Here is a 17,836-nt window from a genome sequence, read left to right as displayed (position 1 = left end):
GTCCTGCACTAATTATACGACTCACAGTGGGCTTCACTGCTTGCTGAATGTCTGCCATCGAGGCTGTTAGGCAAATCTGAACAATCCATCAGTTCTCCCTCACCTTGGTTTGTGTAGGTCTCTCAGATTCTTCCTATCACAAGTGTGTGCCGTTTTCTATCCACTGCTGCCTACAGTGGGTTATGGTAATATCTGCAAGCATACATAGATCAACCTGTTTCCCAGAGCCCTATGATTTAACTCCTGTTGAACTCTTCCAGCTGCTCGAATTGTACGCTTCTCAGAGGCTTGTACGCCTGTGAATTGTATGCTTCTCAAATTCGTACGCTTCTCAGAGGCAGACTTCTTTTGCAAAGTTTGAGACCAACTGTACCGCACAAGTCTCAATAGAAATCGCAACAATGGCATGACCTCATACAGTTAGTCAGGAACAGGGATGTCACATGTACGGCAGCACGACAAGAAACCTGAATCAAACCTGCGCCATTCTCAGGTCTAAGGATGTCAAACCTACTCACCAAGTCTCATTCCTGTCGGTTGATTTCTTCTGGGTCCAACTATTTTTGCGAAGGGTGGAACAACTCTTGGTTGGTTTCTCTGGTTTTTCTTGTGATTTATAGGTGATTAAAATGGTGTACCTCTTTGATTTCTGCATTTTAAGTTCAGTCGAGTGACGTGAGCTCTACACACCAATATGCATTTTTCAAACACTCAGAGAGGGTGGGACCCACTTAACTGATAACTATTTCATAACACATTGATAACAATTTTATATCACATTTATAACATATATAAAATTTTTTGCTAATTTTACTTTGTCTTTTATATAATCAGTCACATTAATCATCATAAAAATGCTCTTGTGTGAAAATGTCTTTAAATAAATCAGTAAAGGACCATAACGACTCATGAGATTTATTTTCATTTTGTTTAAATTGTAGTCAATGTTTTCTGGGCTGTAATAATTAAAATTAATTTTATGTTGTTTATAAGTGAATTTATCAATGACTGAAAGTCAATGACGTTGCCTTTAAGTGTGGCCATGTGAGTTGCTCCTATCCCCGGGTGTCTCTCTGTGAAATTCCAATTCAGTGTACGACCCACATACTGTTTCTCCTCCGATGACACCGGACGTGGAGACTCACACAGACTATGGGAACCAGGCTCTGTCTGGAGACAACAGGTAGAAACCAAAGGGCAGCCAACTGTGAGCATGTTAAACTTCGGCTTCTACTTACCGTCATCATGGGTCGTTGGCACTCCAGCTCCTCCATCGTGGCGGCTCTCCGGGATGGCCATCTTTACTCCAGCTCCGAGCTGGGAGCATCAGCATGGGCGTGGGAAGCCGAGGTCGTCTCCCCCTCTACCGCAGCCAGTCTTCATCTCTACCAACCGGTTTGAGGTGCTCAGCTCTTGACTCTCACCTGCACCGGCACCGAGAGTTAAACAGGGCGGTGTTCTTATTATCAGCCACTCTATAGTCAGACATTTAAGAGTCTCAGGCACTAAAAGTAATGCCACTGTGTCCTGTCTTCCAGGTGCTCGTGTCCTGGATGTTGCCAGGCGACTATCCTCTGCGCTGCGGCAGCGTGAGGATCTCGGCACCGTCGTTCTCCACATGGGGACGAACGACACTTCCGCCCGCTGCAGCGAGGTCCTGAAGGAGCACTACCATTTGCTTCTGGATACCGCTCAGAAGAAGATGGACACCAGGATCGTCGTCTCCGGCCCCCTACCCACCTACAGACGAGGATGTGAGGTGTATATCAGGCTCTTCGCACTCCACTCCTGGCTCCGGGTTTGGTGTTTTCAGGAACGTCCTGCCCTCTACCACCGGGATAGACTTCACCCTAGTCATCTAGGTTCTGCAGTTCTCTCTGGGAACATTGAGGGTGTTCTACGCCAGGCTTGGCTAATCGCACCCACCAGCACAAACCAGGCAAGTAGATTACACAACGAACAGGTAAGTGATTTTAAGGATACACTAACAGATAATAGCCATTTGTTTGCCCATAGTAAGGATGTATCTACAAAGCTTGCTCTAAGAAATATAAACATTTGTTACAATATCAAGACTGTGTCTGTCCCCCGAATCAATCTTAAACCCAGAAAATATCAAACAGCGTGCCCCAATAACCTAATCACTATTAAACCATCAGAAACAGAGCGTAGTATCTTCCCCTCAGACCTAAAGTTTGGCCTACTCAATATAAGAGCACTTAACTCTAAAGCAGCCATTATACATGAAATAGTAATGGATCAGAAATTTGATGTTTTATGTGAAAATTGGGTCAGAAATGATGAATATTTAGCACTAAATCAAGCCACTCCTACAGGCTATAAATATGTACACAGCCCCTGACTGACTGGCAAAGGGGGTGGATTATGTACAATTTACAAAAATAATTTAATTATTAACCAAAAACATGGTTACAACTTTACTTCCTTCGAAATTATGTACATTAACATAATTAACCCCGCCACAAATAAGAACACAATCTCCTTATTAAACATTTATAGACCACCAGGGCCCTATTCAGAATTTATAAAAGAATTTAATGAACTAGCTGCTAATTTAGCAGTGTCCTGTGATAAGTTAATAATTGTAGGAGACTTTAACATTCATTTTGAGAAAAGTGATGATCCCCTAAAAAAGACATTCACATCAATCATAGATTCTGTTGGTTTCACACAAAATGTATCAGGTCCTACTCATTATTGTAATCACACACTAGACTTGGTTTTGACCCTGGGCACGAACATAAAAAACCTAAATATTCTCCCTCAGTCTTCCACAGTCTCAGACCACTACCTAATTTCATATGAACTGAGTTTAGATATTAAAAAATGTACATGCCCACATTACTATCTAAAGCGCTCACTAACCCCATCTACAGCCCCTAAATTTACTGAAAACATCACTGATTTATTGACCTCAGTCAGTAGTCCAGCAGACCCTCTGGAGCTGGACAGACTAACGGACTACTTAGATAACACACTTCGATCAACTTTAGATAGTGTAGCACCACTTAAGCATAAGAGCTACAACAGAAAAAAACTCGCTCCCTGATATAATGAAGAAACACTCACCTTAAAACAAACCGTAAGGAAATTACAGCGGAAATGGCGGTCGACTAAACTGGAAGTATTTCACTGTGCCTGGAAAGACAGCCTTATCGAATATAGAAGGGCACTCGTCAATGCACGTTCAGCACATCTGTCCTCACTGTTTGAAAATAATAAAGACAATCTTAGAGCACTCTTAAATGTAATCTCTAAACTTACAAACAATTGAGCAACTACTGATCCACAGATCCCAGCCATTCACACCAGCAATGCTTTTATGGACTTTTTTAACAACAAGATTGAAAAGATTAGACAAACAATAAATACCATATTACTAAATCCAGCCTGTCTGTCATCTGGTGTGGATGATATAGAACAAAACATAGAAGAAAGACTAGAGGACTTTGACCCACTACCACAGCTAGAACTGGAGAAAATCATCTACTCATCAAATTGTACGACCTGCACACTTGATGCAATACCAACAAAACTATTTAAAGAAGTATTACCAGTCATAATCAATCCCCTTTTAACAATCATAAATTCATCCCTTATACTGGATCACATACCCAAAGCATTTAAACTAGCAGTTATTAAACCCCTGATCAAGAAACCGAATCTTGATCCTAGTGTACTATCCAATTACAGACCTATCTCTAACCTTTCCTTCATATCTTAGATCTTAGAAAAAGTTTTAGCCCAACAACTTAGGTCATACTTGCATAAGAATAACATATATGAAAAAAATTCAATCTGGTTTTAGGCCACACCATAGCACCAAAACGGCATTAGTTAAGATAACAAATGACCTTCTTCTCGCATCTGATCGAGGCTGTGTATCCATGCTAGTTCTACTCGACCACAGTGCAGCTTTTGATACAACTGATCATACTATTCTGCTAGAATGGTTGGAATAACAGGAATGGCCCTCTCATGGTTTAAGTCTTACCTCACAGATCTCTACCAGTTTGTAAATAAGTAAATAATGTTTCTTCTATTCATACAAAAATGAGATATGGAATTCCCCAAGGCTCCATCCTAGGACCTTTCCTATTCATATTATACATGCTGTTATTAGCAGGCATGGCATTACCTTCCACAGTTACGCAGATGACACACAGTTATACATATCAGCCAAACCAGATGACAAACCAACACTAAAAAAAATGGAGGAATGTGTTAAACAAGTGAAGCATTGGATGTCATACAATTTCCTTCTGCTAAACAGCGACAAAACCGAGGTTCTCCTTCTAGGTCCAAAACCTGCTATAAATAAGGTATCAGACTTAATACATAATTTTGACTTCCCTGTTCTCCCCAGCTCATCAGCTAAAAATCTGGGTGTTATAATTGATTCAGATCTATCATTTGATCAGCATATAGGTAACATTACAAAAACAGCTTCGGAACCTCGCTAAGTTAAGAAATTCCTTATCCCTCCCAGATGCAGAAAAATTAGTTCACGCTTTTATTACATCAAGATTAGATTATTGCAATGCACTTTTATCAGGATGCTCCAGCAGAAACTTGAGTAAACTCCAGTTAATTCAAAATGCTGCAGCCAGGGTCTTCACTAAAACTAGAAAATTTGATCATATCAGCCCAGTCTCATCGGCCCTTCACTGGCTTCCAGTTAAATTCCGTATTGATTGCAAAATTCTTTTACTCACGTATACACGGTACTTGCGAGACCTCATCACACACTATGAACCACCAAGATTATTCAGATCTCAGGGCTCCAGCCTCTTACTAGTTCCCAGAATTCATAAGACTTTAGCGGGGGGGGGGGGGTGGTGGGGGGAGCTTTCTCCTACAAAGCCCCTCAGCTCTGGAACAATCTTACAGCTAGAGTTCGGGACGCAGACACAGTCACTATGTTTAAGTCTAGGCTCAAAACTCACTTGTTCAGTTTAGCCTTTGGCAACTAACCTCTGTCTAGTTTAAGGTTGTCGTTTCAGGAACTCATGGACATGGGGAATCAGGGTAAACTCTGATGATGTGCTCACAACTTCTCTTGTTTGGAGCGGAAGGATGTCTTTGCCTGAGCTCATTCTGGTTTCCCTCCTCCCAGTCTGTTACAGTCGGATCCGTCACTACACTAATGAAAATATTCACATGCTCTTATTCTCTGCTGCACTCAACTAAACTAACTGCTTCCCTTTTACTGTTTCCTGAGAAATTGGTGGACCACTGATGGAAGATTGTTTGCTGGATTCTTCAGCGGCCCACAACCCAGATCGGATTTTCAGAGTGTCTCCTCTGGTCTAGGCCCAATGTGATTGGCCACAAATTTCCTTACTTCTGTTTAATAATATATTTCTAACACTTGTATGGCACTGTTCTTTGTGTTTCCCTACTGTTTTGTATATAATCAATTATTTTGATCAACATTACATTACAGCGCCCCCCTATGGATAATCTTTATCCTGCTAAACACAAGTGAGTGAGTGTGTGAGTGAAGGAGTGAGTTTTTCAGACTGATTTCAGACCAGCACCTTAACTATTGAGTTAGTCATGTTTATTAAACACAGATTGGGACTGAAGAAAAGATCCCCTTGCTCTAAAGTAACTTGGTAATTTTGCCTAACAACAGCCACCCGATTGGTTGAAGATGCTTCCTCCAGCAGAACATGCTGCTGATTGGCTGAGGGCAGTGGACTGTGTCAGGTATTTCTCCTCAATTTATTGTATAAATATATATATTGTTTAAGTAGATTTTTCATGAATGGTTTAATGGTAATTTTCCTCTATGTCTTTAGTATTTTGCTCAGTTACAATTAAACTTACATTTACAATTATTTACGTACGACTAAATGCTATTATTATCTAAATGCTAATAATAAGTATTCACAGGTGACTAATAAATACCACTCATTCAACTTCGCCTATGCGCTCTCACACAAACTTGGGTCCAGTGCTGTGATTGGACAGACTCAGACGAGGGGGCGGGGCCATTCTAAAGCCTCTTCACCTGACGTCAGAAGTGGAGCAGAATCAGAACGACTCATTTTATCCTGTGTTTTCTGACTTAAGAAAACTGTCGGTTGTCTTGTTTCACAGTGTGTGAGTTGGTGGCCTCCAGATCCTCATATAAATGTGGACATGCACTGAACAAGGGATTTGTTTATTTGTTTTATTAAAATTTGAACCAGAGAGTAACACATGCAAAAGAGTGCATTCTCCTCAGAGCTTCCAGATAACAGTATTGCATTGTATAAGAGAAGCCAAACCTGTTTTACAGCTGAGATACAAAGACTTAGTGATGACAGAGAACTCTATTAGAGGTCTGATATTACCATAAACATTATATTTTAATATTATTAATAAACAACTGTTATATTTTTTTCTGTTGAATCTATGATGATTAAGACTAGTTCTTGATATCTGAGGTTTCATCTGTGAGGGTTTGATGGCAGCTGCCAGATCATGAGTGAAGAGTATGACCTGCTGTAAGAATAGATCTGCTGCCCCCACCTCACCCTTCGCTCCAGAGAACACGGTTCCACTGTTCCTCAGGTAAATGCAGGGCTGGGTGCTGGTTGGACAGTGATGTAGTGTCTGAATTCAGATCAGTGTCTTCAAACTTTTGGACACAGTGTATAGCGTGAGGACAGAGACAGGCAGCTCATGCAAAGTGAGTTCTGTGGAAGAGGAATGTTGTTGTTGTTGACTTCATGGACAATGTGATATAAGATAGGTGTGGTAGATGATGGAGATAAGAGAATTTGAATTGTAAAGAGATGTACTGAGAGGACAGAGAGAGACAGGGTTAGTTGGCACAGAGAAGCAGAGAGAGGCGGACATAGAGGAGTGTGATTTAACCAGATCCGTAAAACCCACAAACACACAGCAGCTGAAACGAACCAGTGAAGAGAAGACAGAACAGAACCAACACCGAGGTAGGATTCATGTTTCATTAACATTAACTCAGAGCTAAAGAAGCTGCTCCAGTCTTCTGCTGGGGTTAGTTTTCATAGTGGACACTGGATAAATAGAAAGTTCTACATAGTGACCCAGTTACTGTGAGGTACACACTCCAAAAGAACTGGAGAATCACTCTGAGGAACATCACTGAACTACACTGAGAACCTAAGCAGGTTCTAGATAATACCTGAGTAATTATAATGTATGATCACTAAGGTCCATTGGAGTTGTGTTTGTTATTATAGCAATAGTCTGGTTCAATTATAGAAATTACATTTAAATATTCTCCCGTTTAATGGAACAAAATCCACTGAAACATATCTTTGGATTCTGTGGGTTAACGTCCCTCAATTACTCTGAGATGATAAAGACGTTCTAGATATTTTCTGAAGAAGTGTGGAATATAGAAGTTCTACTGAGACCAAGACGAGTCCAGAACCAGAGAAACGTGCCTTCAACCTAAAACAGGAAAAATATTTCAACTAACATTACTTTATGTGCATCGTTTATTAACTTTATAACAATCACATTATTTCTCTGTGTGAAATATACATTTACACTTTGATGTTCAGGAAAATGTAAATAAAGACATGTATTTACTTTTAGAAATGGATCTGAAATGGGTTTCCATCATCCTCCAGTTATCAGGTCAGTGTGTGTGAGTGTGTGTGTGTGTGTGTGTGTGTGTGAGGGAGTGAAAGAGTGAATGTCTAAGGTTTAATTTTTGCGACTAAAACTATACAATACTTTATGCCATTTCTGCTGTATTTCTATCAAATAAAGTATTGATTATTATTTCTACATTAACCCTTTGGGGTCTAAGGACATTTTCTCAATTTTCTAAAATTTGTCTTTAAAGCACTTGTATTATAATATATTGTCCACATGTTTAATATCAAACTGTTCAGAACAATCTCAGCTCTCCCATTAAGAGAGGCCCATGTGACCTAGAGCATTTTATGAAGAGATAATCTGTCTCTAACCTTGAAAAATTTAAATCAGATTTAAGAAAATCTTTATATCTCTTGTGAAAACATCCCTTTACTTTTGTGGATGAATGGTTTTGGTGATTGAAATAGTTTTATCAGAGAATTTATAGGCTTGTAACTTGGGATGTACTGTATCGTGTACAGTCTCCCGAAAACATGCAATCGAAAGAGCAGTTTCTGCACATTCAGAGAGTGTTTGAACTGTATTTCCTCACTGTGTTATTGCTAAGATGTTAATAGAAACATCATGAATGGACGTATTTGACATGCCGGCACGTTCTTTGTCCCCACAGGGTTAAGAGACGTTTAGGTATTGGTTAAGTTCGGCTCGTAGAACATGTTGCTGCCTGGGCATCTACTTGGAGATTAGCCACTAGTTTCTGAACTGATCCAGTGTTAGAACTGGTTCTGAGTTTAACACATCCACCAATAAATATCTGTAAATGATCTCTACAAATCAGTCCTTCTCATGTCCTCCACAGCTGTGTGTGGGGTATCTGCATACACTTCGTATCGGTACGTTTTTGTGAATGAGAATAAAACCTGGACTGAAGCTCAGAGCTACTGCAGACAGAACTACACTGATCTGGCCACCGTCAACAACATGGAGGAGATGAAGAACCTGAACACGACTCTCAAATATAAAACTACCAGCTCAGTGTGGATCGGTCTAAACAGAGGGAAAACTAAGAGATGGCTGTGGTCTCTGGCTGATGGAGATTTGTACAGAGAGGGAGCAGACTATAGGAACTGGGACAGTGGACAACCAACTAACTATGGAGGGACAGAGTACTGTGTCACAATGTGGAATAATCCTGGAAAATGGAATGATGACAGCTGTGATAAACTACACCCATTTGTGTGTTATGACGGTAAGAACTCCCAGATTCAGATTCATGTAAAGTGAATCTTGATGAAATGGATCTGGTAAATTGTAAATTCTGACTGAACTAATGTTTCAGAAAAGAACAGCACTCACAGATATATATTTATGAATGAGGCAAAGACCTGGCATGAAGCTCAGAGCTACTGCAGAGAACACTACACAGATCTGGTCACTGTGAAGAACCAGACAGAAAATGATGAGATCTGGGGTTTATCACAGTCATCTCAAAAGAACGATGATGTCTGGATCGGTCTGTTCAACGACTCCTGGCAGTGGTCAGATCAGAGTAACTCCTCATTCAGATACTGGAGGTCTGGACCAGATAAATATGGTAAAAATGGACAGCAGCAGTGTGCCGTAGTGACCGAGGACGGTCAGTGGACTAATCTGACCTGTGACAACAAGGTCCCCTTCGTCTGTCGAGAGTGTGAGTCATGATTCACTGATTCAACAATGAGCTGATTAATTATGATATACACTTAATTAAAAATTTTAAACCCATTAATTGCTATCTGTTGTTTCTCACTGACCTCTGTCCCGTTGTTTCCAGATAAACTGGTGTTGGTGAATCTGACTCTGACCTGGTGGGACGCTCTGAGATACTGCAGGGAGAACCACAGGGACCTGGTCTCAGTTCACTCTGAGAAGATCCAGTCCTGGGTGAAGGAGGTGGCTCAAAAAGCCTCCACTGATCACGTTTGGCTGGGGCTACGTCACACCTGCAGACAGGGCTTCTGGTTCTGGGTCAGTGGGTTCTCCATCTGCTACCAGAACTGGGCTCCAAGGAACGGGACCGGGGGAGAACACTGTGGTTCTGGAGAGCGATCTGGAGCAGTGGAATCACGTGGAGGACAGCAGTGGGTCAGTCTGCCTGAGACCCAGCAGCTCAACTTCATCTGCTCCAACTACTGAGGTCAGTCAGTCTTTGGTTGGTTGGTTTTTATTGGAAAACTGCAGCACCATTGCTGACCCTCATTGTTCTCTTTCCTCTTTTCAGAAACGAAGACTGAAGCCAGGTTGTGTTCCCTGTTCAGGAGCCAGAGTAAGAAGATCCTCAGATTCACTGGTTTAGTTTGCTCTCCTGTTTAATTCATGGGTTTAAAGGGTGGTGAAGTATATTTATATTTCCATTATAATCTCAGAATCAGTTGCTGTGTCAGCTTTTCTTCTTCCTGAACTTTCTGTGGACATCAGTCATGAAACAAGCCGAATGAGTTTGATGAATGGACATAGATTGATTTTAAAACAACTTTCAATATTTTGTCTCAAAATCTCAAAATTTTCATGATGAATAACTGAGTGTTCTCCTGCTCTAGACCCACGGGTTTCTACATTTTAAACATGCACCACACCCCTCAGTGTGTCTACTTTAATCGTGCACCTCCACAGGCAGTGACCCACTGTCATTGCTGTGATGCAATCTTCAGCACAAACTATGATGGCATCTGTGGGTGAGTCGAGATAAAGAAGCTCCAGATAGAGCTCAGTGCTTCCAATAAAGCGTTATCACGTAATGGAGCATGACACGGTCATTTACAGCATGTTACATTTTCAGATTGGTGTGTGTTTGCCCTTGTTTTAAAATGTGTTCAGTGCAACACGGGGTACATTTAAATAAAGGGAAAAACTTTCAAAATGTTATTGAACATCAACAGATAAATATGATATTGTTTATGTTGAACCTGAACAGAATGCATTTTCTGAGTAATATCTAATGAATCTAAGGATAATGAAACAGTCCGTGTGTAAACACTCTTTAAAATATCTGTGATTGTGGTCAAACTAAATTTTGATGCTGGAAGCAAGAGTCTTTCATTATTAACATTGTGTTTTTTTATATCTATTTGTATGGTCTTTTGGAAAGCTATATCCTATTTTTTGCAACTCTTTCTTCAATAAATAACTAAATACTATTTGAAATTGAATAGTGTTTTGATTGTAATTTTTTTCTTTTACTTGTCTTAATTAAAATAAATAATTCCCCTCCATATAGAACAACTGACTTATGCTATGTACAGCTGACAGAGAAAGAAAAAATGGCACTTGTAAATTCTGAATTTCAATGTGCCTTCTAATTGTCTTTGTTATAGGTGTCATATGTAAGACATTTAGGTAAAAGCAAAAGAGGTAGGATCACTGAACACTTGAACAAGTGGTCCACACTCATGGGTTGTCTACAGAAGGGTCTGAGAGTCTCAAACACAAGGGCAATATTATAGTAATGAGTGTTTCAGCAAATGTTAGATTATTAAGATCCAGTCTATGAAGTCACATCCTAAACCTGTTAATTACAGAGGAATCTTAGAAAACTTTGGCACTGAGCATGAAATCATCAGATTCACACACATTAATTTTCAATATTCATTTCCATTCATCCATTCACCAATCTACAGACACAGTTGGCTTTGAACTGGTGGTCACTGCCTCATGTGCAGCTGCTCCAGAGACTCCTATTCTACCAGTCACTGCTTTTCTTTTGAACCCGAATCCCGCATTTTGCGGGGTAGAAACACACCTTATATAATCAGCTTTGTAAGTCTTGAATGTCTGAATGCTTCTGTGAGCTCTGTATACCGTTAGAAAGCGCAGATCCTACCGTTTCTAAAAATAGCGCTCTGGGAGTAATCCAGTGTGAAAAACCACCTAAAAATCAAGGCGCTCCTTCAAAATTTTGGTCTTATGTCCTTGTCATGAAAGACTAATGATAGGCGCTAAAATCAGAAAAAAAACAGCTGAAAAAGGGACAAGAAAGACGCTGTTTACTTTCAGTTTCGGTTTTACTCACATAACTTCAACCCACGCTGTCTCTGGGCAGAAAAATATGAGTCATCAGCAAAAACATATTTCTATTATTGATTTATAGTTTTTCAAGGTTTTTTTTAGGTTTCACATCAAATAACACTGCATTAGATCAACAAATATAAACTAAAAAGCTTAAATAATTATTTATTGTGTGTTTTCTAAATAAACAATTATTATTTCATCATTTTTTAAAAAGATTATAATAATAATAATAACTGTAAACATTATCAGCATCTGAGAAAACTGCCAAAGTACCAAAATGTTTTTTATTTGTTGGGATATTGTCCATATTTGCCCTGAACTAAATTCCTGAAAGTCTGGGCCTGCTGTGACTGTCAGAACTTTATCAGTCATACATCCCAGAGCTTAGAATATCAAGAAAAATATGTCCGTCTGATGCTAAAAATTTATTTTGTCACAGTAATATGACATGTAATAAATTAGCATCAAAAATGCTTATGTTTTCAACTAAAATACACCTCACACTAACAATCTGTGTCAAGATATCCACTGTGGGAATATTATTTCAAGGCTGTACATTGAGAAATATGAAAAAAAAAGCAGGCGCTAGGTAAAATTTTTGGTCAAAACATGACAAATTTATAGAAAAATTGATTTATCGGTCAGCATGAAAACCTCAAGTGATTACATATTTGAGTAGCTAAGGTTCTTTAGAAAATAAAACAACATAGCCATATTCAATATGTCACATAATTACTGTTTAAATGCAACTGAAAGAGGCACTGACAAATAAACGGAATAGCAAAATAGCTATATATATAGGGTCCATCGAGTTAAAAAAACAATGGGTGAACCTTAAAGAAGTAGACCTCACTAACAATAAAATCTGTCCTTACCTTTGAACATTGTTGACATTTATTTAGTTCTACTGGATATAACCAGGTGGTCACTATTGTGTCTGCGATGGTAAGTGAACATATGCAAATGATCTCAGAGCAGAGCAGCTGCTGATAACATCAGGGTCTTATTTTCATGAACTACTTCCTCTACCTTCACAAAGTCACGTTAGATTTTATTACAACACAAGCATCCAATGTTTATCTGAAAAAAACTATTAAAACACTAAGCCATTAATGGAAAATTAATAAAGGCTACATTTTATTTATTGAGCACTAACACTGGTGCTGGAGAGGCATCACCACCTCATGGAAATGGTCTCAGGGTCCTAAGAGGTACATTTCATATCAGCTGTTGTGACTGAGGTGTGGTGAGTGACGTTTATGTAAAGAGTGTTTAGGTGAAACAGACGATCAATTCAGTCTTATACATGAGGTACAGAGGAGGAGTTAGAGAGGTCAGAGATAAGAGAGAGAGGATAGAGAGAGATAGAGTCAAAGGGAGAAGAGAAGACGACAGAAGTGGATGCAGAGAGGAGAACAGAACCAACACTGAGGTAGGATTCATGTTTCATTAACATTAACTCAGAGCTAAAGAAGCTGCTCCAGTCTTCACAGAGAGGGTGCCTCTCTGTGAAAGTCCAGTTCAGTGTACGACCCAAATCCTGTTTCTCCTCTGACGACACCGACGTGGAGACTCACACAGACCATGGTAATCAGGCTCCATCTGGAGACAGCAGGTAGAAACCAAAGAGCATCTGACAGTGAGCATGTCAAACTTCGGCTTCTACTTACCGTCTTCAGCCGGAGCCGGAGCAGATCGGATTTTCAGAGTGTCTCCTCTGGTCTAGGTCCAACGTGATTGGCCACAGATGTCATTGTTTACTTCTGTTTAATAATATATCTCTAACACTTGTATGACATTTTTCTTTGTGTTTCCCTGGTGTTGTAGCGTGGGAACATTATTTGAATTATTTCTGCTTAATTGTGGTTATTAATTATAAATTACTATTATTACTATTAATTTTAGATAATAACAATATTAAAAATTTACCCTAAATTTGGACACTATTCACGCTAGAAGGTGGGTTTTCGACTTAAATTTTCGACTTAAAGGACAGAATCTCTGCACAGTATTATTTCAAATCAAAGAACACTTTATTGGAAAGGAATAATAATCATTTAATAGACATAGCACAATTATTGTAATCTTACAAACGGGGAACAATACAGTTGGGTTTCATCCCTTCTTATGAGTCTAAAAAGTGGCTAGGCTATATGGCTTGTGTGACTAATATGGTTTGTGCTAAATTAAATTCAACTAATGATTAAGATGTAAATTTACCAAGAGACTTAATTAGACATCAGCTCTGAAAATGATATTTTTGGAGCTTACTTAATGCAGGTCTAATCAACCAATGGATCCAGCAAATCAATCTCCGCTCTCCAGTCCGAGGTCTTGGCTGTGTCGGATGTTGATTATACCTCTGGAGGAGGAAGTGGTCACTTCTGCGATGATGAGGGTCATTCCTGGGATTTCCCCTGAGCAGGAGTGACGGTCGGGATTGCCTTTTTGGAGAGGACTGTCGCTGGTCTGGTTGTGAATTCCCAGAGAATGGGGGCGTCGAAATAAGTTTTTGTTTTTTTTTCCAAGTTTAGAGGTGAAGTCTGGAAGTCCGTAGATTACCTATATGACTATTTACTAATCTCAGGGGTGATTTCTTATTCTGGCCAAAAATAAGTTTCACCTGCTTTGATTAGCCGTATGTAAAAACGCTTTGACTGTGCAATAAAAAAAACAAAAACAAACAAATAATAGCAGATTGAGGCTGGTGCTGACGGAGTCATTTCTAAAGGTTCAAATATTTATTACTCAATGCTAAACTGACCAGAGCGTCCCCTTTCCTGTTCTAAGATTGGTCCATATTCTCAGAGTCTTTTCAGAAAAATGAGTGGAGTCAGTGCTCTTCTGGTCCTTCCATCAATCCCAGACAGCGAATCTTTTCAGTGACTCTCTGCTAAAGTCGACTCCGATCAGCAACTCAACTCTCTACCTTTCTTTTTCTTATGCGACTCTTTTTTTATGCGATTCAAACTTCTAGCTTGCACAACTGTTTTTCTAGTCAGCGCCGTTACGCCCACTTGAGTGGTAGCCGTTGTCTGATTGGCTACTGGGCTTGGGAAGTACACATGACCGTCTCAAGTTCCCCAGAGATAAAATGTTTAACTCTGCTTAGGTGGATAAAATATTCTTGAGTTAATATCTCAGTTATATTTGAGCGTTAATACATTGAGTATATTGATGTAGGTACACAAATTATTCTAGTTATTAGAGATTAATTAACATTCTTTTAAATTGAGAAAGGAATTGGTCTTCGTGGCTCAAAATCACATCAATTCATGTCAAATCAATTCATCTCAGTATACATTCACGACTGGACAAGAGGCAGACACTTGTGGTAAACAGTAAAAAGAGTTTATTAATCACAATCCAAAAGGGGAAGACAAAAACAAGCATGGGTCGAATATCGGGAACAAACAGTACCTTAGAGATAATCCAAAAGAGTAGTCAAAAAACAGGCAGAGTCCATGAACTGGAGAGTAATAACTAATCCAATGGAGCAAGACAAAGACAAGACCTGAAAGATGAGCAGTAGGTAGGCAACAGGAATTCAGAATAGGCAGGATTCTAGAGAGAGCTTTGTATGCGGATATGAATCACGGCAATACTTGGCATGGTCTGGTAAGTGAGTGAGGCTTATATAATGAGATACACAGGTGTGCATGATCAGAATTCCGGTGAGTGAGAACGGTATAGAGTCATGTGACTCTCTGATGCATTCTGGGATCTGGAGTTCTGAGAGACATGCGTGACAGTACCCCCCACCCCCCGATGGCACAGGAGGCTGCCTGGAACGAGGACGACCACGACGACGACCACCAATCTGACCAGAAGTACCAGAGCTAGGGACAGTAGCATGTGCTGGGGGCTGAGATCACCGCGGGCTTTTAGATCGAGACATGGGACGGGTTAGAGTGGGAGTGGAATGTGATCTTCTAGGGCGACCCCTAGGATGAGGAGCCAGCTTCTTGGGATAGCGTGAGTGAAACGCAAACACAAGACCCGGATCACAAACATCTTTAGCGGGTACTCATAAACGTTCCTCGGGACCATAACCATCCCAGTCAATGAGATATTGGAGAACTCCTCCACGTCTACGCAAATCCAGTATCGCACGCACAGCGTAAAAAGATGAATCCTCCTTGCCAATGGCTGTGGGTGGTACATCATCTGGTAGTACCTTGTTCAAGGGTCCTGAAACTACAGGTTTGAGAAGAGAGACATGAAAGGAGTTATGAATATGATATTGAGCTGGAAGCTCCAACTTATAAGTAACATCATTGATCTTAGCTGAAACACGGAAAGGCCCAATAAACTTGGATTGGAGCTTCCTACTACTCCCCTCAAACCTGACAACCCTTTGTTGACAACCATACTCGATCCCCAATTTGGTATGAGGGAGAATTAGACCGGAGCTTATCTGCCCCCTCTTTATACCGAGACAGAACCTCTGAAATGTGTTGGTGTGTCTCTTCCCAAACTTCCTCGCTACGTTGCATCCATTCATCTATGGCTGGCATTCCCAAAATAGCAGCAGTCCAGGGGGCTAATGGAGGTTGATAACCTAGGACACACTGAAAGGGAGTAAGCCCTGTGGTAGAATTTACCAGAGAGTTTTGTGCAATTTCTCTGGTTTCCTCCCACAGTCCAAAAAAAAACCTTGATAAGTGGATTGGCGACTCAAAAGTGTCCGTAGGTGTGAGTGAAAGTATGATTGTGTGTGTTGCCCTGTGAAGGACTGGCGCCCCCTCCAGGGTGTATTCCTGCCTGGCGCCCAATGATTCCAGGTAGGCTCTGGACCCACCGCGACCCTGAACTGGATAAGTGGTTACAGATAATGAATGAATGAATGAATGAATAAATCAAAATATCATCAATATATGCCATCACAAATTTTCCCAACATATCCCTGAATATGTCGTTGATAAAAGACTGAAACACTGACAGAGCATTAGCGAGTCCTTAACTCATGACCAAGTACTCATAATGGCCTTTAGTGGTACTGAATGCCGTCTTCCATTCATCACCCTCCCACCTCCCAGTACTGATAAATCCAAAATAACTTGCTTGATGTCATGCCTTTCGGGTAAAGCACTCGAATGGGCCACTACGGTATGGAGCAATATTATGAATAAAATAGCTCCAATAGCTTCCGGATTCTTTTTTGTTAAAAAGAAGGATGGAGGACTTAGGCCATGTATTGACTATCATGCTCTGAATGACATCACAAAGAAATATACTTATCCTTTACCATTCATTCCGGTGGCGTTGGAACAATTAAGAGGTGCTACAATATTTACGAAACTGGATCTCCATAGTGCCTATAATCTTATCCGAATTTGTGTTCTCAAAAAATATAGAACACTGTAACAAAAATCCGCTACATTTGGCCGGATTACCCTCAAACATTTCAGGGTTGCTGACAGGATAATGCAATGAGACGTTAACAGGGACTGAAGGAGGCTCAGGGTTAGGACTAAGAGCTGGAAAGCAAGTTGTAAGGGCTTTAATGCTCTCTAACACCTGCAAAAGTTGTTGTTGCTGGTTTTGTTGTTGCTGAGCGAGAGAGTCTACAGCTTGAGTCACACTAGCTTGCATTTGCTGGTGATGACCTAGCATTTGGCCCTGACTGCTTAAAGCCGTTCTCATGTCATCAGCATCTGCTGTCTGCATGCTGCGGCCGAGAATTCTGTCACGACTGGACAGAAGGCAGACACTTGTGGTAAACAGTATAAGGAGTTTATTAACAACAATCCAAAAGGGGAAGACAAAAATAAGCATGGGTCGAATACCGGGAACAAACAGTACCTTAGAGATAATCCAAAAGAGTAGTCAAAAAACAGGCAGAGTCCACAAACCGGAGAGTAACAACTAATCCAAGGGAGCAAGACAAAGACAAGAACCGTAAGACGAGTGGAAGGTAGGCAACAGGAATTCAGAATAGACAGGTTTCTAGAGAACGCTTTGTATGCGGATATGAATCACGACAATACTTGGCATGGACTGGTAAGTGAGTGAGGCTTATATAATGAGATAATGTGCATGATCAGAATTCCGGTGAGAACGGTGTAGAGTCATGTGACTGTCTGATGCAATCTGGGATCTGGAGTTCTCAGAGACATTCGTGACAACCCGAGAATAACAGGATATCACATGATTAAACAATAATACATTGCATAATGCATAACTG

This window comes from Hoplias malabaricus, chromosome 2 (assembly GCF_029633855.1).
Source record: "Hoplias malabaricus isolate fHopMal1 chromosome 2, fHopMal1.hap1, whole genome shotgun sequence".
Taxonomy (NCBI): domain Eukaryota; kingdom Metazoa; phylum Chordata; class Actinopteri; order Characiformes; family Erythrinidae; genus Hoplias; species Hoplias malabaricus.
The sequence above is the reverse complement of the archived record's forward strand: the minus strand, read 5'-3'. Positions refer to the sequence as shown.